At 55.5% G+C, this 14,608-nt stretch overlaps 1 protein-coding gene across 5 annotated transcripts in view; it reads left to right on the top strand.

The window, feature by feature from the left end:
• The first annotated feature begins 413 nt into the window (after positions 1 to 413).
• The window catches only part of B3GAT1 (beta-1,3-glucuronyltransferase 1), a 36,906-nt gene continuing 22,711 nt past the window's right edge, over positions 414 to 14,608 (top strand). For 2 of the 5 annotated variants that reach the window (XM_040534539.1, XM_040534541.1), the window contains exon 1: positions 415 to 938. The gene's annotated coding sequence lies outside the window, so the exon portion shown is untranslated. Of the gene's footprint in view, positions 939 to 14,608 lie in introns of all 5 variants that reach the window. The other 3 variants (XM_040534540.1, XM_040534542.1, XM_040534544.1) reach the window with 3 other exon arrangements.

Raw genomic sequence — 14,608 nt, forward strand, 5'->3', positions numbered from 1 at the left:
GATGTTCTACAAGGCGTGGAGGGTGCTGCATAAAGGGGAGCAGGGCTCAGCCTGACTTCCCGAGGGGCTGGAGGTGAACCTGGCCTTGCACCGTGCCTAAGGTCACCACTTTCCCTCGGAGAGGTGCTGGGCCTCCTCCCCAGCAAGACCCAGCGCTCCCACCCAGCCCTGCCGAGCCTCACACTTGGCTTTCTCCTGCTGAGCCAGGCAAGCATCTCCCCTCGCCCGTGGCTGCAAACCCAGTGGGTGATGCCGCGGAGTGAGGAGAGCAGGAACCAATTCCTTAAGGGGCCATCTCAGAGCCTTCCCTGGCTTTTCCTCCTGTCGCAGGGAGAAGTGCCCCTGCCTAAGTGGAATAAATTGGTACAGACCATTAGCAGCGCAGGTCCTCCGCTGCTCTGGGGGAGGGAAGGGGCTGGCGGCACTGCTCTGGATACAAAGCAGTCAGCCACGCTCTGGCTCCTTCCTCCCGCACCCCGTTGGCCTCCTCCTCCTCCTCCTCCTCCCTGTTTGCACGCTCCCTCCCTCCCTCCCGCTCGCCCTCCCTCCCTCTTTCACTCTCTTTCTCTCCCCTAACGCCACGCTGCAGAAAGGCAGACCTGGGAACTGGAGGTCCGCGGAGGCAGCGGAGGAGGAAGGAGCTCTGCCCTGCTCTTTCTTTGAGAGTGAAACGGGGAGGCAGAGATGCGATGAAGGAGTGTCTTGGTCGCCGCCTGGATTAAGAAAGAATACATAAAAACAAACAAAAAAAAAAATCCGGACCCAACAAACGAGGAAAAAGGGAGGAGAGAAGGAGGAGGAGGTTGCTGGGGGGAGCCCACTCCAGTGGGCGAACAGCTGCTTTGAATCGTGCCTCTGTTCCCAGGGATTAAAGCATGAATGGGAGCAGCTTCCCGGCCACGATGGAGAGAGAAGGCGGTTCAGGCTGTGGGAATAAGGTAACTCTCGCCTCTTGCAGACATTGCATGGCTGAGCAGGGCAGGACAGAGATCCTTTATGCACAGGGCTGGGTGTGTGTGTGTGTGCCTGCAGCGGGCAGGGAGTGGGAGAAAGCAGGAACGACTCAAAGCAATTTTCCTACCCCTCCTGGTGTGTTTAAAGGCTGCAGAATGGCTCTGGGGGGCTGCGGTGCTGGAGATCACTTTGCCCCCTTTCTCAGGCTGGGTGCCGTAGGATGCCAAGCCTCTTTGCCTGGGGAAGGCTGGCTGGGTTGTGGGGAAATACGCCCATGCCTCGCCTCCAGGAGCTCTGTGCTCCCAGCCGTGCCCTCCCAGACCTGCACCTGCTCTGGGGCTCCCCTCGTGGGCTTCGTGTGGCTCCCCGGAAAGCTGCGTGGGGACTGTGGAGGTCCTGTGCCCTCCCAGCCCCCCGTGTGTCCGTGCTGAATGACGGGAGGGAGGTGAGATGCGACCGGGAGAGTCACTTTTCTCTTCCCTTGGTCTTCCTCTGCCTTTTCTTTGCAACAGAAAGAGAAGGGACTTAGGAGGAGGGGGAACTGAAATCCCTTTCATTCGTGCCAGCAGTGGCGAGAGCCAACTTTGAGGCTGCTTAAAGGGAAAAGCTTTGCGAGTGCTGTCTTCTGGAGGAAGAGGAGATGGCTGAGCGATGCTTTGCCAGCTGAAGAGCGATCTCGGTGTCACGCTGTGCTGTGGGAGTGGATGGGGATGAAAAATAGTGATTAGAGGGGAGAAAGTCCATAGTGATCGATGAAGCTGGCCACAAATGCTGCTTTCCTTTTCCCTGCTGGGCCTCTCTCTGACACAGTCCCTGGGGCTGTGACCCTGAAAGCCCTGGTTTCTCTCAGTCAGACCAGAAGGCGTAACTTCAGATAGTCCTGGGAGGTGCCTCAGCCCCAATGTTGTTTGGGAACGTGCAGAGGAGGTCCTGATGCTTACAGCTGTGGAGCCCATTTCCACTCAATCCCAGCGAGTCCAAGCCTTGGTTGGAGCCCCTCACTATCCCTGGCAGGGTCTCGCTGCCGCAATGTCCCTTTGCCGTGTGCTGTCCCTCAGGTACCTGCTCCCTCCCTTGCCTTTGAGGACTTCTTGATGGGTCTTCAGCTTGGCACGGGGCTCGGCAGTGTTAGCCTTGGATGCTTCACCAGTGACGTGTCACAGAAGTGCTTAATGTGCACACAGGGCAGAAAGTCACGAGCTCTGATGTGCCGTCAATCGACTTAGGAGCTCGTATGAACATCCGAGGAGCTCGGGGCCCAGTGTTTGTTATGGACCCAAGGAGACATCCATCGCACAGCTCTGTGTGGACCTGTCAGATGTTACGGTGAGGTGCCACCAACTCGTGTCAGTGAGGGAGGTGGCCTGTGTGTGCATGCACCTAAATACGGAAAAAGGGCTCCGTAAATGTACGGTGGAGCCTCAGCCGTCCTTTGTTTTGTGAGTAATCCTTGCTCGTGTGAGGAAATTGTCTTAAGTCACTGCAGTGGATCTCGTTTGTGTGGTTAGTCTTGCTCTGCACACACATCTCCGATGGCAATGAATTGACCGAGGGCTGGCTCGAAGATTGCAGTGGTTGGGATCGCTTGGGTAACCTGCAGGCGGGATGGAAAAGGTGTGAGAAAATGGAGGCGCTAGGAAAAAAAAAGGTGAAATAACTTCTTTCTGTGTGTAGACTCTTCTCTGTGTCAACTTCCAAGCACTGAGGCAGAAGGAAGATGTGCTGGGGAAGGGACTGGGCGATCAGATGGGGAAAGAGAAGGCTGTTTCTCCCAGAAGGGTTATTTCTGTGATATGGGCCTTGGAAATGGCCAAAGCCAGCAGGACAGCGGATGCTGTTTAAGGGGGAAGGTGGCAATAATTGTATTTTCCTGCTTGAATATGCCTGGGTGTATGAAAGAGAGGAAAGAAACGAGCTCAGTGCTGTTGGCTGGGAGTACTTTCCCATTTCATGCGGCTGAGTTATAAATCCCTCCCTGCCTCCCCCCAAAGGCGTTCCTAGTGAAACTGGCAGCTCCTCTGGCAAAGAAGCCCTCTGAACTCGGAGTCGTTAGCAGCGCAGTAAGGGCCCTAACGAGAGCTGGCTCCTCGGAGCCGGGCTCCCCCCACGAGGGCGCAGAAGATGGGATGCAAATCCGGTGTCACTTCTCTAAGACAGCAGAGCGAGAGGACATCCAAGGAAAGGTCTCCCTCCACATGCACGTGGTGGCACAGAGAAGAGGGGGAGAACTCTGGCACGTGTTCATTGGCATCCCAAAGTTTCCCGACCCATGGAGGTGGCTCAGAGCGGGGGCTGAATGCCGTCCTGCGTGTCCCAGGCCTGATGCAGTGCCTCTGGGCTCTGCTGTCCTGCTCTCCAGTGGCTTTGTCCCCATCAAGGCTGGATGGCAGAGCCCTGGCCAGCTGCAGAGCTGCCTGGATTTATTCCCTTTCCTCCCTTGACCAGCTTTGCTCCGTGCCTTTCGGGCTTTGCGGCCGTGTGCCCTCAGAGGCAAGAAGAGCCGTGAGCGCCTCCGTTGTGCAGGGCCTTGCAGATTAGCACACACACAAAGTGCTTCCTCGTAGCAAATATCTGCTGTAACGCGGTTATCTGCCCTTAGCTGACCAAGAAACCTTCAGTGACGAAGTGTGAGCACACACTGCCCTTGTGCAAAGCTGGCTGCTCAATGTCAAAATAATGCTTTCTGAAAGGAAAGCCGTGCGCCTGCCCTTTTAATCTTTCCCAGCACCCTCATGTTGAAACAGCAGAAGCCTTGGGAAATGAAAAGAACTGTCTTTTAAGGGACATCAGGGCAAATGTTGCAGTTCTTTTTTTAGTGTTTCTTGGAGACTTGCCTTTTGCAGTGCCTTTGCTCTCTCCTGCCCTTGCTTCAGTTCTGTCAGCTCGATAAAGTTGTGCAAAGGGAATTTTTTTCCTCTTCAAACAAAATCCAGCAGGCAGATCGGAACCCATAGGGAGAATCCTGGCCTTTTTTGTATCACTGTGCGCTTTGTCTTGCAGGGGTGAGCAGTGCAAGAGGCTGCTTTGGTTCCAAGGCTGCTTTTCGTATGGGCTTACCAGCAAGGTCTCTGACTTGTGGGCACGGAGCAGACCTTGGCCAGCATCTTTCTCCGGGGCTGTTGCCCTCTGTGGGGCTTTCTTGCCCTGCACTTTTTTTACAGCTCTCCATTGCAAAGTGCCGTGCAGCAGCTTTGACAAGTTAGGCGGACTCCAACTGTAGTTTTTATTTGGGTATATGGCTGGGGGTGAATTTGCTGTGGCTTCATTCCTCCCCGAGGCAAAGCATATTCTGGAAGCAGCGTCATTGGATAGCGTCTCCCTTTTTCTCCTGTCAGCCCCAACTGTTTGTGTTTGGAGTGGTGAGTTGACATCAGGGCTGGATTCAGCTAATAAGGGCTTTGCTGAGGGGAGATCACAGGGTGCGCCCCGTAATTAATCCTAATGTCTTGATCTAGACACGTGGACCCCCCCAAGTGCTCCAAGTAACACCGCGTATTACTCACGGCTGACTATATCCTCCTCCATTTTCTGATGGGAACTCCACACCTCCGGGGGCCTGGGGCACTGGGAGCTTGAAGAATTTACTGCGAGCTGCCCCTAACTGCAGTGCTAGTGGCTTTGTCCCACAAATGTGGGCATGTTGGTCCCCATCCTGTACTTCACCCTGTCTGTCTGCAGACACCTTAGTTGTACAAGTGGCTCTTGCCAAGGCGTGTTGTTCACAGGCTCATAAAATAACTCGTAAGTGATACCTTACGGGTACCCGTATGGGGCCTGGAGCCCACTCACACGTGCGGCTTTGCACACCTGTATCTTCCATCCTGGCCTTTGTGCAGATGTGTATGTTCTTCCCTTCGTACAGCTGCGGGCAGAGGCACACACGCTGCATGTTTGTCAGAGAAATGCCCTGTCCTGCCCGGTGCCACACAGCCTTTAAGCGATCCGCCAGCTGCAGCGCTACCTCAGAAATCCCTCCAGCTCCGCTACCCAGATGATCCATGGGGAACACAGCGTGATATTCTTGGCAGCGACAGCAGAATAAATAGGAAACGCTCAAGATCTCCTTCCTGCCTGGATCAGAGCTATTTTCCTCAAGATGGGACAAGAGCTTCGTTTCTGTGCAAGGCTTCCTGTGCTGCTCGTGCTGCTGCGAGCCGGCGATGCAGCACCAGCGTGTTAATGCTTTGGTCACTGCTGGCCCAGCTCCAGCGGCACACTGCCCCGGAGTGCTATTTATTGTTAGCTCCCGAGACGTGCCTTGGTGCTCCAGGGTCCCTGTGCTGCCTGTATCCAGTCCGCACCGAGCGTAGCATGTAAGTACGGGACGGGCAGAGGAAATGTCTGAAGGGTGGCGGAATGCTGACACGGGAAAGGTGGTTGCCCTGTGATCACGCAGTGACTCTGCTGGCAGAGATAGGGCAGTCCAGGGGAGAAATTCTGCCAATTAGAGTGGGACAAGCAACAGAAATGCCTGAAAGCCCCCAGCTGAGACCTCTGGGGAGGGGATTTACAGCTTCGCATCATGATGGCGAATTCTCTCCATTCAGCTCTGGGCTGGTGCAAAGACGTGCACGCGCTGCAGAGCCCACTGCACACAGATCTCAGTTGATCCCCAAGTTCCTTCCACGGTGTCTGCTGGAGTCTGGTTATCCTCCCTGAAACACCAACAGCTGCTTCACAGCTCGTGCAGCGTGGAGAGGAGAGTTCAGCCTCTCTCCTTCCATTCCTGCCTCGTGCAGTCTAGACTGGTGGGCTGGGTTGTCAGAAAAATTTGCTCTTCTGCACTGTCAGCCATCTGGGAACCCCGTCAAAACCCGGTGGATAGGGAACTGAAAGCTGTGCCGCAGAGAACAAAGCCTACCTCCCCGCTAGAAAGGTGGGAATCCCCCCTTTGCTTAAGGGCACTGAAGATGCAGATCTCTGCTTGTGTAGGTTCAGCTGGTAGTGAAGAGAAGTCGGCATTTCCAGGGTGCAGCTCATCTCCTCTGGAGGCCTGCACCTAAAATAAGCCAAATTAATTCTCCCCATTGATTGCAAAAGGAATCTAGGCAGCTAGCCCGGCTGTGGGGATCTACATCTACAGCACAGCAGAAGGCAGGGATGGATGTGTCCCACCATGGCCCTGCACTTGGGCACTGCAGGGCCAGCGCAGCCCTCATCTGACCATCTGGAGCTCGACGTCCACGATTGCAACACAAAGATCTCCTCCCAGCCAGCTCTGAGCTCTCACTCCTCTCCTCCAGCCCCGTCCGCATCGTGGAGGTGGGACAGGACCCCGGGTTCTCCAGTGCTGCAGCTCGCTGTGGTTACGGGGGCAGCACTCACGGAGAATGAGACGCGCTTCACTTTGTGGCAGGAGACAGGGGCACGTGAGTCGTCTCGGGTGCTCTGCTGGCTGCCGTTCTTAAACACCCTAGCACGATCTCTTCCTCGGATTTGGCACCTGAGAGAAAAAAGAAGGCTGATCCAGAAGAAATACCTTGACTCTGCCCGTTCCCCCTCACCTTCCAGTCAGCTGGAAGGAGACCGAAAGCAAACGGATGGATGCTGAGGCTCTGCTCTGGATTTCACGAATGAATGAATGTAGAGAGGCAAGTGGGGATTTTGAGGGGATTTGGAAGCCTGCTCCGGGATTTGTCTGGCACGCTAAGCATTTATAATACTTCCAGCATTATGATAACATAATGCCAGCATGATTCGGGGCCCACTCCAGCTCTCGGTGAATAAAAAGCCTAACTCCTACCGCCATCGGTGGGAGAAGGATCCCACTTCTGAGAAGCTGTCGTTTTGAATAGCCCATGCTCCTGCCTCGCCCCAGTGCTACAAAGCAAAGGCTACGATGCTTTTGTGTGGTGCTGTGAATAAGTGGGTCTGGCTGCAGATGCGTGTGGGAGAGAGGGTGCTGAGCAAGCTGCACGCGTGATGCTGCCCTGGAGCAGAGCAGCGTGGCCTCTTGCGGAGAAACAAAGTGACAGTGCCGTGGGTGCTGGGCTGCCTCCCCCTGGGCTGCTCTATAAATACCGCTTGGTGCTGAGGCGTTCTGGCTGAACTCCGTGGATTTCTTGCTTTGTTTGCCCATCTGTTTTACAGCTTCTGAAGCTAGGGAAGGAATGTGTACCGACGCGTTTCTTCTAACACAGGTGGCCCTGTGGGGGCCAGGACTGTGCTTGCCAGAGGCAAGTCCTTGGGGGAGTCCAGCGTACAGAAATGAGAGAGCGAAAACCAGCAAGTGCTGGGGAACGGCATTGCTCCTGCCACATGGGACCGGGCTAGGTGATCTGTGATCATTCCATCTGAATCCCGTAGCCTGTGGCACGGAGAGTAAATCTGGAGCTGTGCTGAGACACCGGTGGCCCCGCAGTGCTTCTGGCTCATGCTCTGCAATCCCTCCAGCCCCGCGGGCACGGTGTCTGCAAGCCCAAGGGAAAGGTTGGAGTTTGTGGAGTGTACAGGAGGTGAGCGCTGCTGCGCCGTGGCCATTAACGAGGTACATTAACCAGATGATGAGGGAGCGGCCTGACAGGGTTGTTAACTCCTGTCCCTCACCGTAACAAAGCTGTAAAACCCTCCGGAGGGATGCAGGCAGGAGAGCAGCGCCGCGCTCCTCCCTGGTTGTGTCCACGCTGAGAGAAGAGCAGCTTTGCAGGAGGAATTTCGCTAGAGACTGGGTGTGGTACCTGGAGCCTGTTTTGGCTGATGAATAAGCTGATATTTCTCCTGAATAATAGATGCACATGCTGGTGGCTGAGAGGCAGACCCAGGGGTGGGCTGGGTCCCTGAAGGAGGGAGCGAAGATTTACGGGGTACGGTCAGTCCTGTGCTGAGCTGGGGCTTGCTGCCTGCTGGGAGCCCCCCAGGGCTGTGCAGGGGTGAGGTGGGGACGGTAAAACCTGCGTGACTGAGGCACAGAGGGTGCCTGCTGTGTTATTTCGTGTCTCGTGGTCCGTATATACCACTGCCCAGCCCAGGTGCTGGGGCTGAGGCAGGTAAATAGTTGTAGTGTGTAATAAATACATAAACACAGCGCAGTTTTTAATTCAGCTGCCTTCCTGAGGTGCTTGTGAAGGGGAGGGGAATGGTGCTGGGATGAAATCCTAGTTTACAGTGGGGTCAGCAACCCGGGATATGTGTTTGCCAGGGCAAGCAGGCACGTCTGGGACAGTGCACAGCAAGGCAGGACCCCGGGAGCTTTGGGGTTTTTTTGGGAGGCAGTCGCCGCGCGCAGATCAGCAGGATGCTTTGAGATGCTGCTTCACGCAGCGGTGCTGAGAGGCAGCCTCTTACTTCCCTGAGAGGCAGCTTCCACCTGACTTTCTAGTGGCACGTTTTGCTTCTGATTTGGGAGAGAGAAGTCTAATCTGGCACAGGCCTGCCATCCTGGAGAGGCTGCCAGCCGCTTCATGGCACCGCATGCCTGTGTGCTCCCCACAGCTGTGGGGAGACCTTTCCTGTACCACATCCGCAAGGCTCGGCCCTAACACGTTCGTTTTCAGCGAGTGTGCAGCTCCTGCACTGCCTTCTGCTGAGGTTTGGAAACACGTATTGCTGTTCTTCAGGTAGATGAGCATCCTTTCTGGCATGGGTTTTGCCAGAAAAGTGTTGCAAGTGCTAAAATTTGGAGCACTTAAAAGCTGCAGTGTGGTCTGAGTGGTGAGGGTGGGCAGGACCAGCCTACCTGCCGGGGAGAGCGCGCTGTAGGGTGGTGGGGCAGGGGGAGGGATGCTGCCGGGCTTCTCTTGGGGCTGAGCACTGAGATTCAGGAGACTGTTTAGGAGTTTGGGAAGCAATTTGACCAGAGTTCAACTCATTCTTGGGTGTCTGGGTCTAAAGTCGCGCCTACCTTGGTTGCTGGAAGTTCTGAGTTACTTCAGCTCTGGATTTCTCCGGGTGCAAGCAGCCAGTGCTCGGCCAGGAGGACCGGGAAGGGGCCTGGCAGGAGGGAACCGCGAACAAAAGTGCTCCAGGATGAATCCTTGGCACCCAGGTGGAGCTGTCTGCATCCTGGGGGTGGCGATGCTCTCTCTGCCTTCAGCCTGGCAGAGCAGCCTCAGGAAGAAGCAAATCCAGCAGTAAAAGGTGCCTGTCCATAAATAAAGCCCAAAGGGCTGCAGGAGGGGGAGCTGCCAGTTTAATATGGAGGAGTAACTGGCCTCGGGGTTGTGAGGACACTGGGATTATTGTCACCCTCACCGTGTGAAGAGGTGCTGTGGTCAGGAAAGGATTGCACACCATAAACCTGCTGGTGCTGAGTGCTCCCGGGGCTTTGTGCTGGCGGGACGTGCGTTGGACGGGGTGAGCAGGGGACCTGAGCTGTCTCCCAGCTACTGCCCCATCCCCTGGCTTTCAGAAATTTGACAGCTGTGAAGCTCCTGGTGGCAAAGGATTTGTTACAATCCTCTGAAGCTCTCACCCCACGCATACACCTCCTTTCTTCCTCCAATTTATCTTTTAATAATGCTGCCAACATTATTTCTCATCTCTGGCTCGTGCGCTCTGTGCTCTGCCTGGCAGTCCTTTTTGTCTCACCCAGGCATCTCGTACCATAGCGCCCTAATGGGAAGAGACTCTGGCTGCTGAAGTTAATAACTTGTGCGACAGCCTGAGTCATTCTTGGTACAGGGCGGTGGGGAACGGGGCAGCAAGCTGGGCCTGAGCCCTTGGTCTGGGGGGGAAAGGGGTTGTGTGTGGAGTAGGCTGATGTTGGGATCAGCACAGGCACTCCCCTGCAGCTCAGGAGCACTTGCAACCACTTTTTAAATCTTCGGAAGCTCCCCAAAGCGGCATGGCATCGACTGGAGGTGGGAAGATGGGAAGCGAGGCTGTCTGGGGAGACCTGTTCGAAAGGGAACCTGTGGAGGGGATGGGATGAAATGAGGTCTCCGCTCCGCACTGAGAAAACCCATACGGAGCGACCGAGGGAGGAAATTCTTCTCCTTCCACAACATGACGGTGACCTGGAGGGGTCACTGTGCCGAGATGTCCCCATGAACGTGCCACACACTCTGTTTCATAGCCTGGATTCTGGTTTCGTCAGGAGCCCCAGTCCCTCGAGCTGCAAAAAGAATTCAGGGCCACGAGCACCGCCGAGCCCTCCTGCAGGCAGGCAGTGCCGGTTTCTCCCTCTCTGTGTCTGCCACCGTTACCCTCTGGCTCATTTTCAACTGAGTCAAGGAGTTTAGTAAGTTTGTCTTATTTTTAAAGATTAGTCATCTGTAGCAGAGACATTTGCAAGACTGACGGTTCCAATCAAATGACAAGGACTGCTCTTGTGCTAAAGATATTTGTTTAATTTTGTAAAAAGTAAAATAAACGTGAGAATTAAGTGTTTTGCATTGAGGTCCAGCGTAGGAAAGTGCAGGTGTGGTCTGGGTCGCCTGAAGAAGGTACCAGGCTGCCATGGCTTGGGTTGGGCAGCCCGAAGGGAGCGCAGCGGTGGGACTGTGACACGCTGTTGACACTCTCCGAACGCTGCTCCGTCCTTGGGCAGGGGGTGGCCTACCCCTCCGTCCCTGTCATGCGAGGCAGGTGACAGCCGTAATAACAACGATGCAATTTGCCTGGTTGATTTGAGCTGCACCATAATTACGGCATGATTACAATAATCTTAGTGCAGCCATTACAAAACCCTCCAGTTGCTCGGAGCTCCCCCAGGGCTTGTCCCGTGGCTCACCTTGCAAGGACAGCCCCGCGGGTGTCCGTCTGTCCACCCCGGCTGCGTCCCTCTGTGCCGGGTGGCACGTGCCTGCTTTTAGCCTCCTGCACACCAGAGCTCCCCGACGCTCAGACACTCACGGGGAGTATTTCCCTGTGTCCCAGCTGATCTGGGGGCGGGTTGGTGCCTGGCTGAGCAGGTCAAGCATTTACAGGTGGTGAGGATGCTCTTGGATCTGGCGCTGGGGAGCTGGGCAGCAGGCAGACACCCCTCAGGGTCTCTCTTCCCTGGGGGCTGCTTGGGCACCGCTTCTTTGACTTGGGCTGAGACCCTCTTGGCTTAATTCTGCCTCCAGCTCTCGCTTGGCTTCTTCGTTTCTCACTCGTATGGGTTTGGCCCTTGAGTGAGCCTAAAATGAGGAGGAATGACCTTCCCCAGGCACGCTCAGCAGGCCGTCAGATTGGTGAGAGGTGTGCTGTGCCAGCACCTCAGGCAGCGGCTTTGTGCCACGGCCGTGTTTGGCCGCTGAGCCACTTGAGCCCTGTAATTCCTGCCCAGAAGCAGGGAGCTGTTCTCATCTCCCTTCGAGAGCAAGCAAGGTGCAGGCGAGCCAAAATAACTAAGCCACAGGGGGAACCGGAGTCAGAACCGGGCTTGGATTGGAAGCAGGACAAACTGGTGGGTTCGACCTTTGCCTGGGAGTCAAACCGAGAGCCAAACGCACCTCCCTGGGCACTGCTGGGACGGCTGGGGGTTACTGGATCATTGGCGCGTGGGTTCTTCTGCTGGTAGAGGAAGAGAAATCCTTTCCTTCCAAATGCCTCCCAAACGGCAGATGGGCCACGTTATCGTGACACGGCAAAGCCTGCAGGCTCCCGGGCACGTGGAGTTCGTTGTTCGCCGTGGAGGAAGGGGACGAGGGCAGAGCCGCGGGAAGCCCCGGGTGCTTGCTGCCGGCGGGTGCAGTGGGGTTCGGGGGCCCTGCCGCGTCTCGGTGGTGACCGGGAATCGAAGGGAGGTGATTTTAAAATGACCATCCTGTTTCCAAGGAGAAGGTTGTGTAGCTTTGTGGCTGTGCTAATGGACTGCAGAGCTGCAAGCAGCGATTGATCGCGTTGCAAGCTGCTGTGTTATAGTTGGGCACTCGCTTTATCATGCCGGGTGCCCCCCCTTTCTGTTTCCCCACTGTAGCCTGAACAAATCGATGTTAATCCCTCGGTCCCATTAGTGACTTCTGCAGAGGTCACGGGCTGGCGGTCTCTCTGTGCCATGTAAAGAAGGCACCTGAGGGGGATGGCAGCAGGGGATTTTCTCTGCAGGTTGCCCCTGATTTCTGACTGCTAACCCGGGAGCTGAGCGAGCCCTGAGCGCCTCGCTGCATCTTCGCTGGATCCGACCCTCGAGGCCACAGGAGGGAAAAGCTGCAGGAAGGGCTCCTGTGATGAAACGAGTGGCCCTGTCCCTCCAAAAGCGCTGCTGCTAGGATATGAATACGTTTCTGCGGTGTGGGGCAGGCTTTGTTGCTCAGGCAGCAGCTACCAAGGGCTCTCGAGCAGGCTGCTGGAGCAGGGCGCAGCAGCCAGCCTGGAAAGCCGGGCCCTTTGTTGCAGGCTCGTCTGCAAGGAGAAGGTAGCGGGCAGTAAGGCAGGAACCGAGAGGCGAATTTATAGCACAGACGCTCCTCGGCTTGAATTATCTGCACGGCTGCTCTCAGAGCCTCTGCAATACAAAGCAAATATCCCAGGCTTCCGCGGCTGCCTCGTGAGCAGCACATGCTGCAGGGGGCTCCGTGGGGTGGGAGCATGGAGGAGACAGCACACGTGGATTCAGGAGCACGCCGCCTCCCCGAAGCAGTGACGGTGACGATGTGGCAGGGGACAACGCTTCTTGCTGCCTGTCCCGAGCACCTCTCCTGCAAACCAGTTTTTTTCCTTCAGTGCTGTCTTCGGGGACGTGCACTTCCGACAGCTGGTGTTTTCAAAAGTAAGGAAGAATTTGGATGCTTGCATATCTTTTTTCCCCAGCCTTCAAAAAAAAAAAAGAAAAAAAAACACCTTTAAGATCCTTGTTTGCTACTGAAAAAGAAGAAAAACGATGCTTTTGGAAACGAAACCCCCCGTTAACGTGTTTCAGGGTACACAGCGGTGGCTCGCTGCAGCAGGAGAGGGCCAGGTCGCTCACTCGCTCTGCAAGGCTTCATTTTTCCCCTTTTTTGTGCACTGGAGTCAGGTTATTAATAACTCTGTTACAATAGAGCAGGATTATTTTTTTTCAGAGGGTGGGGGAAGCGCTCGCTAATTAAAAGGAAGTGCTGGCGGCTCGGAAGGCAGCTCGCAGGTGCAGTCGGTGAGCTGCCTCCCAGCTGATGCTGAAGGTGCCCGGACCCCTCTGCGTCCCCCCACCTCGTGTCCACAGTGATCCGAGTGGCTTCAGTGCGCGGGAGGCGAGCAGTGCCATCTCCAGGGCTGGAACTGGGAACATAGCACAGCCAGGAGATAAAAAAAAATAGGGCTTGTGGCTTGCTGGGCATGGCTCTTCATGTTTGACGGACATCTTTGTGAACTTTCACGGTTTGATGGGAGGCAGTTCCCAGGGTATCCCACCAGCCCAGGGCTCTCAGACGCCCAGGCAGGGCCCCACACCCTGAATTTCAGCACTGTATGAAAGCCTGGGACTTCTCCCAGCCACTAGCAACAAAAGACGGGAGCAGGGTGCCGGTGAGGTTGTCCTTACTCCGCCGTTAGCAAGTGTTGCAGTCCTTGCTCTGACAGCCGTGCCAGTTACTCCGTCGCCCGGCCGTGTCGTGCACGTTTAACTTGTTAGGCTTCCTTGGGCACAGGGAGCAACGCAAGCCCGCGGGGAGCCTGGTGCTGGCCGGCCAGATCTGGCTCAATGATTCAGCCCTGCAGGTCCCGTGAAATCAGGGCTGCTGCTCAGAAAGGAGAGGCTCGGCTCTCGGAGCCTGACACCTCTGTTACAGGCGGGATCACACCACGCGTGTGCCTTCAAACCCTTTGGACAAAGCATGTGCAAAGCCTATTGTGGAGCTGTGGAATTGAGACCAGTCGTGTTGAAATTGGGTCAGCCTTTGTTAATGTCACTTTTAAAAATCTATGGAAGCCAGCGGGGCTCAAAATATTCAGAGTAATGCACAGAGGTGGAAATGGAGTCCGGAAATACGTCTGCCTCTGCCAATATCGATGTGGTCTGAGCTGAGCAGAGGGGATATTTCAAGGTGTTGCTGTGTCACCAGTTCAGGAAGACTTCCTGGAGAAGGCCGTGAGAGAGCTGACGGCTGGGGCTGTTTGCTCAGCATTCACCCCCAAGCAACCTTAGGAAAGCCGAACAACTTTTCTTGGGTGCCGTCAGCATTTCTCCCGAGATAACAGCTCCCAGTTGCCTTGCTATTTTGGAAGCGGGCTGTAAGTCAAACAGCTTTTCATCATGATAGAAAGAGGGATGCTTTTTAAAAACCGTGTGTGAAGTGCATCCATTTATCAAGCAGCATTGGGCGCCGTAAAAGCTTCCTCATCCAAGACTTGAGTCAACCCACGGCTTCCCTGGCTTGGGAGGGAGGCTGGAACAAGCACTGCCGATCCTGACGGATGGACCTGCGCATCCTGAGGGCAGCGAGCCCGGCGCCGCCTCTCCTACAGGCAGGAGCTCCTGCGTGGCCACGCCAGGACTGATGAGGCTCTCCCCGGCGCTAAGGATCCTCATCAGCCCTACCGCTTTCTGGTGCCAAGTGCATGACACATTTTTTGATTGTGCCGTGCTTATCACAAGAAGATTGCAAAGCCCGTGTTCAATCCTCTTCAGAAGCACTGTAATAAAATGATACCTGCCCGTTTCGAGGCAGTCCCCTATACATCCTTGGAGCAACAAGGGAAGGAAGCGCAGCAGCTGTAGCTGAGGGTCCGTGAGAAATCCTGGAAAGCGTTTGGATGCGGCGCTGCGAGAACCTGCACAGGAAAGCAACCGCATTTAGGACAACGCGTTAAA

Source organism: Cygnus olor, chromosome 22 (assembly GCF_009769625.2).
Source record: "Cygnus olor isolate bCygOlo1 chromosome 22, bCygOlo1.pri.v2, whole genome shotgun sequence".
Classification (NCBI taxonomy): Eukaryota; Metazoa; Chordata; class Aves; order Anseriformes; family Anatidae; genus Cygnus; species Cygnus olor.